This window comes from Sycon ciliatum, chromosome 2, assembly GCF_964019385.1.
Source record: "Sycon ciliatum chromosome 2, ocSycCili1.1, whole genome shotgun sequence".
Lineage (NCBI taxonomy): Eukaryota > Metazoa > Porifera > Calcarea > Leucosolenida > Sycettidae > Sycon > Sycon ciliatum.
The window spans coordinates 18,415,193-18,423,230 of NC_088644.1; the positions used below are offsets into that span (position 1 = coordinate 18,415,193).

The window sequence follows — 8,038 nt, forward strand, 5'->3', positions numbered from 1 at the left end:
CACTTGTCTATGTCCAGCTACACAAGGAGATGAGGATGTTCATAGTCATTTTTTGAGCTGCGAACGGGCAGAAAGGTGAGAAAATGTCGGATTTTGACCATTTGTGCTGACCTTTGAATTTCAATGTACCTCTCTATAACATGACCCAGCTGCGTTGTCCATGGTCGCATTGATTTCATTTTTGGTTTGGTTTTTTGGACGCTGGCACCCACATTCATTGACCCAGAAAAGTTGGCACTGCTGTGAATAGTTTAGTCGCAAATTGAAGATTCGCGGGTAAAAAGCCCCAAACTGTCAGAAAGGTTATTTTTCAGCTTTCAGCAGCCCTGGGCGAGTTCTTTAGAGAAATGTGGCTCTTTTTCTTGGTGTACTTGTCTATGTCCAGCTACAGAAGGAGATGAGGATGGTCATTGTCTGTTTTTGAGCTGCGAACGGGCAGAAAGGTGAGAAAATGTCGGATTTTGACCATTTGTGCTGACCTTTGAATTTCAATGTACCTCTCTATAACATGACCCAGCTGTAATGTCAGTGGTCGGATTGTTTTGATTTTTGGTTTGCTTGGAGCGCGCTGGCACCCACATTCAGTGACCCAGAAAATTTGGCACTGCTGTGAATAGTTTAGTCGCAAAGTGAAGATTCACGGGTAAAAAGCCTCAAACTGTGAGAGGTTATTTTCAGCTTTCCGTTTACAATTTCTGGAATCAGTCTCGAAGATTCATTGTAAGGAAAAATATGTCTCTCTTGTCTCGAAGGAGAAAACTCAAAGAACAAAAGACAGTGAAGCAAACCGCCAGCAAATTAAGCTACCGTACGCTTTCCAACGGCGAAAGGCGATAGTGCGGGAAAACACGAAGATACAAGGAGAAGACTGTAAGCTCAGGTAAATGCGAGAGAGGAGTTGGTGATAATCAAGAATGAGATAATCAAGAATGGAGAAAGGAAGATCAAAAGAGAGAGAGAGATAGTGAGAGAGAGAGAGAGAGCGAGAGAACGAGGCTGTCTGGCGATCGTATGCAATATCTCACACTCCCCCCAGTTGAGGCGATCAGAACCATGCATGCCTCAACTCATGCGTGATATTGCAATCAGTGTAAGGTCACCCAGACAAACGAAGGAAAGAAAGAAACAAGGCAACTCAAATTAGACTGCTGCGGTGCACAAATAACTTAAAAGAGACTTGTGCATGATCCAGTAACAAGTTTAATCTAGCTCATGATGGTGTCCAGCTCCACCTACACACGGCCAGCATCAATGAGGCGGTGTCGCAACTCTTGCGCACGCCGAGCTGCTGCACGGATCGGGCGAGCGGGGGCCGCCGAGGACGACTCCACACCAGCAACAGCTGGAGTAGCGGCAGGCAACTGCTCTGCGCCGACATCATCAGCAGCAGTCTGGGCCCGGGAGCTAACCTCGACCGGGTAGAGACGCTGAATCGGGCGACGTAAGCGTGACGGACGACCATCATTGGCTGAGCACTTGACAGTAGCGCCGCGCACACTGCCATCACTGCTCGGCAGGAGCTCCTCAACTAGGCCGAGTCTCCACATACCTCGCTGCACGCCTTGCTCGTGGATGACAACAACGTCACCAACCCGGATGTCACTGCCACGACGAGCGTTCCCGGTGCGATGCGAGTTCCTCAGCTCCAGCAGGTACTCCGATGTCCAGCGCGACCAGAAGTGGTCAATCAGAGACTTGACATAGACGAGGCGTTTCAATAGTGAGTCACGCTGTACTGTAGCAACCTCTGTATCTTCCGGGTCCACCATGGGCGTGGACAGTATGCGTCGACCGTACATCAGATGTGACGGCGTAAGCGGCTCATCCAGATCTTCGGTTGACACAAACGATAATGGGCGACTGTTCAAGACCGCTTCTATCTCGATGAGCACGGTCAGAAGCTCTTCGTAAGTGACTGTGGCTTGCTGCAGTATCTTCTTGAGGCAGCGCTTGACGGACTTGACCAGCCACTCGAAAAAGCCACCCCACCAGGGGGCTTTTTCGAGGTTGAATGACCATTTCACAGACCTGCTGTCGAGCTGAGAGGACACCTCATCGAGTTCGAACAGCGCGCACAAGGTATTGGCCGTGGACTTGAACGTCTTGGCGTTGTCCGACTTCATCTCCTTCGGGATGCCGAATCTGGCTGTGAATCGATGGAAACAGCGCAGAAACGTCTCAGCGGAGAGATCTGGCACGAGATCCAGATGAATCGCTCGGGTAACGCCACAGGTGAACAGCGCGATGTACACCTTCTTCACAGCACTCTGCTCTTTGATGTACAGCGGACCCGCGAAGTCGACGCCAGTGTAGGTGAATGGCGCGTCGATTGTCGTCCGGAATTCTGGCAGTGGCGGAGCTGCTGGAGGCACGTACGCCACTCTCGAGACGCTTGCAGACACGGCACGCTAGCAACAGGCTCCGAATGTACTGGCGACCACGGACGACCCAGTAGGCAGACCTCAGCTCCGTGAGTGTCTCTTTCACGCCATTGTGAGCGACTCGGCGGTGGCAGCGAATGACGATCAGGTCAGTGTACCGGTGTGTGGTGTGCAGGATAGCGGGATGCTTCTGCTCGAACGTGAGTGCCGCTTTCTGCAGCCGACCTTTGCAGCGCAAGATGCCAGAGTCGTCGCAAAAGATTTCGAACTCTTTCTGCCAACTTGAGAACTTGGGGTCCCTGACGACCGACCGCTGCACATCCTTCAGCCAGAGCGACTGCGCATACGCCATTGCCGAGTGAACTTCGGGGTCAGGCTTCTGTTGCAAGCGACTGACAAACTTCAGCGCTAGAACCGTGACTCGTAGTAGCTTGTCGACGTCGCTGAAGCGGCTGATGTCGACAATCTGCCCGATGTCGACCTCTGGTGCCTTTGACCCGGTGAGCAGGGCAGCTGTCGGCTGGCCCTTCTTCAGTTCGGACATCGCTTCTACTGCTCGTGTAGGAGGAGGACTAGCTCCGTCGGGGTTGCACTTCGCAGTGGCGAGCCACGACGGTCCAGAGTACCAGATGGTCTGCTCCAGCTGGTTCGGCTTCACTCCCCGTGACGGCAGATCTGCAGGGTTGGAGTTGTTGTTGTTGTTGTTTTTGTTTATTTAGAGTCGAAGAACAAACAGGAGTCAGTTGGGCAATACTGCCAAGCTGATGACGGGACAAGACGTCGGATGGATTGCGCACGGTTCTCCACGAACTGCTTCCACTCGTGCTGCTCTCCGATAATCCAACTTAGCGCGACTTGCGAATCCGTCCAACAGCGGACCTCCTCGATGTTAACTGCGCCAGTCAATGCCGATAGCACCGACGACACGAGTCGGGCCAGGACTAGCGCCGCCATGAGCTCCAAGCGCGGGATGGACTGTTTAGCGACGGGTGTAACTCGGCTGCGTGCTGCAACTAGTTGGACTTGCGTGTCTCCTTTCCCGTGGCTGACCAGGTACACTACTGCTGCGAACGCCTTGACGGATGCATCGCAGAATCCATGAAGCGAAACTGTTGCTTGGGAACTGGCGCCATGGAAATACCACCGGGGAAGGCTGACTGGCTCCATCGTGGCGAGACCAGTGACGAGCGTACGCCAAGTTGCCAGCTGCTCTCCCACTAGCGGCTGGTCCCATTCCAGTTTGGCTTTGCACAGTTCCTGGATAAACATCTTGAGTGCCACCGTCACTGGCGTGATGAAGCCGAGTGGGTCGAATATCCGGGATGATGCTGACAGTGCTTGGCGCTTGGTGATGGTGTCAACAGCCACTTCGGCGAATACAGCACGGACATCTAAGACCAGCGTGTCTGCCTTGCGATTCCATGGGAGGCCCAGGACCTTCTCGTGCTGCTGGCGAAGGCTGGCGTCGGTGTTCAGCGTGCTCTTGGCGTACGACTGCACATCTTGGGTTACTGTGGTACGGTCTGTTGCGCTGGAGCCCGCATCGCTTTCGTCGCCGTGTGCTCGAGCCATCAATTGCTCTGAGTTGGAAGCAAACTTGCGCAGGTTGAAGCCTGCCTCAGCGAGATGCACCTTCGATTTCACGTAGAAGGTGTATGCTGCTTCTTCATCGGTATCACCACCAGCGACATCGTCCACGTACAGCGACTTGATGAGCTGCTCGACGTGTTGCGGATCGTCGGCAGCATACTGATCCATGTGGTGGTGTATGGTGGCATTCAGGAGGAATGGGGCCACTGAAAGTTGGGATGGTGATCTTCTTCAAATGGCGATAGACATCAGATGGTGCCGCACTGTGTGGACTTTGACCTGAGGAACTGTCAGGTGAGGGAGTCAGTGCAGGTGGCGACAATTGCGGCGTAATGGGTAAACGTGCTGACTGCGATGACAGCGTCGGGTTTTGACTGTATGGTCGGAAGCCGCTCCTAGTCTGGTCAGGCGTCGACAATGCGTACGACGGTTGCTGTGGTGCTGCGTGCGGCGGCAGCTGTGGCGCTGCGTGCGACGGCTGCTGCGGCGCTGCGTGCGGCGGCTGCTGCGGCGCTGCGTGCGGCGGCAGCTGCAGCGGTTGCTGTGCGGAACTTAAAAACGCTGTGTACATCGGCTGCTGCGGCGCTGCGTGCGGCGGCTGCTGCGGCGGCGCTGCGTGCGGTGGCAGCTGCAGCGGTTGCTGTGCGGAACTTAAAAGCACGGTGGACAGCTGCTGCTGTGTGGCCTGCGTCGACGATTGTCGTGGCACCGAGTGCGACGGCTGCTGCAGAGAACTACTGGAAAACGCTGTGTACAGAGGCTGCTGCACCTGCGTTGACGACTGCTGTGGCGCAGAGTAGGACGGCTGCTGCACCGAACTACTGGAAAACGCTGTGTACAGAGGCTGCTGCACCTGCGTTGACGACTGCTGTGGCGCAGAGTAGGACGGCTGCTGCACCGAACTACTTGTACTTGACAACGCTGTGTACGGCGGCTGCTGCCTGACCTGTGTTGACGACTGTCGTGGCGCTGAGTGGGCCGGCTGCGGCACGGAGCTCGAGAGCTCTGTGTACAGCGGCTGCTGCGAAGCCGGAGAGCTCGACGCCGTGTACGATGGCTGCGGCCGAGAGTTCAAAAACTCCGTGCATGGCGGCTGCTGCGAAGCCAGAGAGTTCGAAGACGCCGTGTACGACGGCTGCGCGTGCGGCCGAGAGTTCGAAAACTCCGTACACGGCGGCTGCTGCGAAGCCAGAGAGTTCAAAAACTCTGCGTACGACTGCTGCATCGGGGAGTTCGAAAACTCCGTGCACGGCGGCTGAGCCGGCGATGTTGACCTCGGATTTGAGAGGCTCTCTGTAGCTGTGGCCATCAGCCCACGCGGAGGCTTGACCTCGAGGTCATCAGTGAGCGCCGCATGTGGGTATACCGGATCCCTGTTGACATGTATGTCGGGCGGACCTTGGTCAACGCTGTACTCATGGACATGGTACTCATACGACGGGACGGCCTGGCCCTGCGTAGGTCTACTTGCACTGGACAGAGCAGCTGTAGCCTGTGTAGGTGCACCCAAAGACACACTGACATTCGCACTACCTGTGGTGCTACTCTGCATATGTGTAGATTCTACGTGTGTGGATTCCTGTTGTAACTGATCCTGTGCAGCTCGCACTGTCCTTGCCGCAGACACAGACTCCAAATACTCTCGTACTCGATCAGGGTTGCGTGAGTACCGCACACCCGTCGCCTCGCTGGTGCACGTACTATTGTAACGGCTCATGCTAGCCAAAACTGTACTCGCACGAGTAACAGCATCTGTATACTGGTTTTCCAGATCATCAGCATCCTTGCAAAGACCATCAAGAAACACACTGTCCTGACTGGTACTACATGCGCTGGATAACTCGGTGATAATCTCCATCACGGCGTTCAGGCCGTTCTCAAGTAAAACAAGATTGTACTTGATCTTGTCTTTGTCTAAGTCTGGTTCGTCGATGGCGACGAGTAGTCCGCGGCGAAGGTTCGTGAAGGTTGCCTTCGCCTTCGCTTTGGCGATCTTCCGCTTCACTACGTCAGCCATCGTCTGAGAGGCTCGAAGGACCAATTTACAATTTCTGGAATCAGTCTCGAAGATTCATTGTAAGGAAAAATATGTCTCTCTTGTCTCGAAGGAGAAAACTCAAAGAACAAAGGACAGTGAAGCAAACCGCCAGCAAATCAAGCTACCGTACGCTTTCCAACGGCGAAAGGCGATAGTGCGGGAAAACACGAAGATACAAGGAGAAGACTGTAAGCTCAGGTAAATGCGAGAGAGGAGTTGGTGATAATCAAGAATGAGATAATCAAGAATGGAGAAAGGAAGATCAAAAGAGAAAGAGAGATAGTGAGAGAGAGAGAGAGAGAGAGAGAGCGAGAGAACGAGGCTGTCTGGCGATCGTATGCAATATCTCACATTCCGCAGCCCTGGGCGAGTTCTTTAGAGAAATGTGGCTCTTTTTCTTGGTGCACTCGTCTGTGTCCAGCTACACAAGGAGATCAGGATGGTCATTGTCATTTTATAAGCTGCGAACGGGCAGAAAGGTGAGAAAATGTCGGATTTTGACCATTTGTGCTGACCTTTGAATTTCAATGTACCTCTCTATAACATGACCCAGCTGTAATACCAGGGGTGGCATTGATTTGATTTTTCGTTTGCTTGGAGGGCGCTGGCACCCACATTCAGTGACCCAGAAAATTTGGCACTGCTGTGAATAGTTTAGTCGCAAAGTGAAGATTCACGGGTAAAAAGCCCCAAACTGTCAGATATGTTATTTTTCAGCTTTCAGCAGCCTTGGGCGAGTTCTTTAGAGAAATGTGGCTCTTTTTCTTGGTGCACTCGTCTGTGTCCAGCTACACAAGGAGATCAGGATGGTCATTGTCATTTTGTGAGCTGCGAACGGGCAGAAAGCTTTCAGCAGCCCTGGGCGAGTTCTTTAGAGAAATGTGGCTCTTTTTCTTGGTGCACTTGTCTATGTCCAGCTACAGAAGGAGATAAGGATGGTCATTGTCTGTTTCTGAGCTGCCAACAGCAGAAAGGTGAGAAAATGTCGGATTTTGACCATTTGTGCTGACCTTTGAATTTCAATGTACCTCTCTATAACATGACCCAGCTGTAATATCAGTGGTCGCATGGATTTGATTTTTGGTTTGGTTGGAGGGCGCTGGCACCCACATTCAGTGACCCAGAAAATTTGGCACTGCTGTGGATAGTCGCAAAGTGAAGATTCACGGGTAAAAATCCCCAAACTGTCAGATAGGTTATTTTTCAGCTTTTAGCAGCCCTGGGCGAGTTCTTCAGAGAAATGTGGCTCTTTTTCTTGGTGCACTTGTCTATGTCCAGCTACAGGAGATGAGGATGGTCATTATCATTTTCTGAGCTGAGAACGGGCAGAAAGGTGAGAAAATGTGGGATTTTGACCATATTTTGTGCTGACCTTTGAATTTCAATGTACCTCTCTATAACATGACCCAGCTGTAATGTCAGTGGTCGCATTGATTTGATTTTTGGTTTGCTTGGAGGGCGCTGGCACCCACATGCAGTGACCCAGAAAATTTGGCACTGCTGTGAATAGTTTAGTCGCAAAGTGAAGATTCACGGGTAAAAAGCCCCAAACTGTCAGATAGGTTATTTTTCAGCTTTCAGCAGCCCTGGGCGAGTTCTTCAAGGAAATGTGGCTCTTTTTCTTGGTGCACTTGTCTATGTCCAGCTACACAAGGAGATGAGGATGTTCATAGTCTTTTTTTGAGCTGCGAACGGGCAGAAAGGTGAGAAAATGTCAGATTTTGACCATTTGTGCTGACCTTTGAATTTCAATGTACCTCTCTATAACATGACCCAGCTGTAATGTCAGTAGTCGCATTGTTTTGATTTTTGGTTTGCTTGGAGGGCGCTGGCACCCACATCCAGTGACCCAGAAAATTTGGCACTGCTGTGAATAGTTACCGTATTATCTCTAATATAAGCACGGTCCTTTATTTTTTCAATGTACCTCCGCCCCGTGCTATTAATGGAGACGTTCCTTTATTGGAGACTGTTCCATTATTATTTCAACCTCATTTCAGAGGCATGTTGCCATGCCAAATTCATGTAT

General features: G+C 52.1%; 1 long non-coding RNA gene across 1 annotated transcript; it reads left to right on the forward strand.

Annotated features, from left to right (window-relative positions):
• Positions 1–383: 383 nt before the first annotated feature.
• On the forward strand, positions 384–7,712 carry LOC135810771 (uncharacterized). The gene is made up of 5 exons (XR_010552378.1): positions 384–443; positions 6,431–6,488; positions 6,927–6,983; positions 7,288–7,342; positions 7,655–7,712. It is a non-coding gene; the product is annotated as an uncharacterized LOC135810771 (long non-coding RNA).
• The last annotated feature ends 326 nt before the right edge of the window (positions 7,713–8,038 follow it).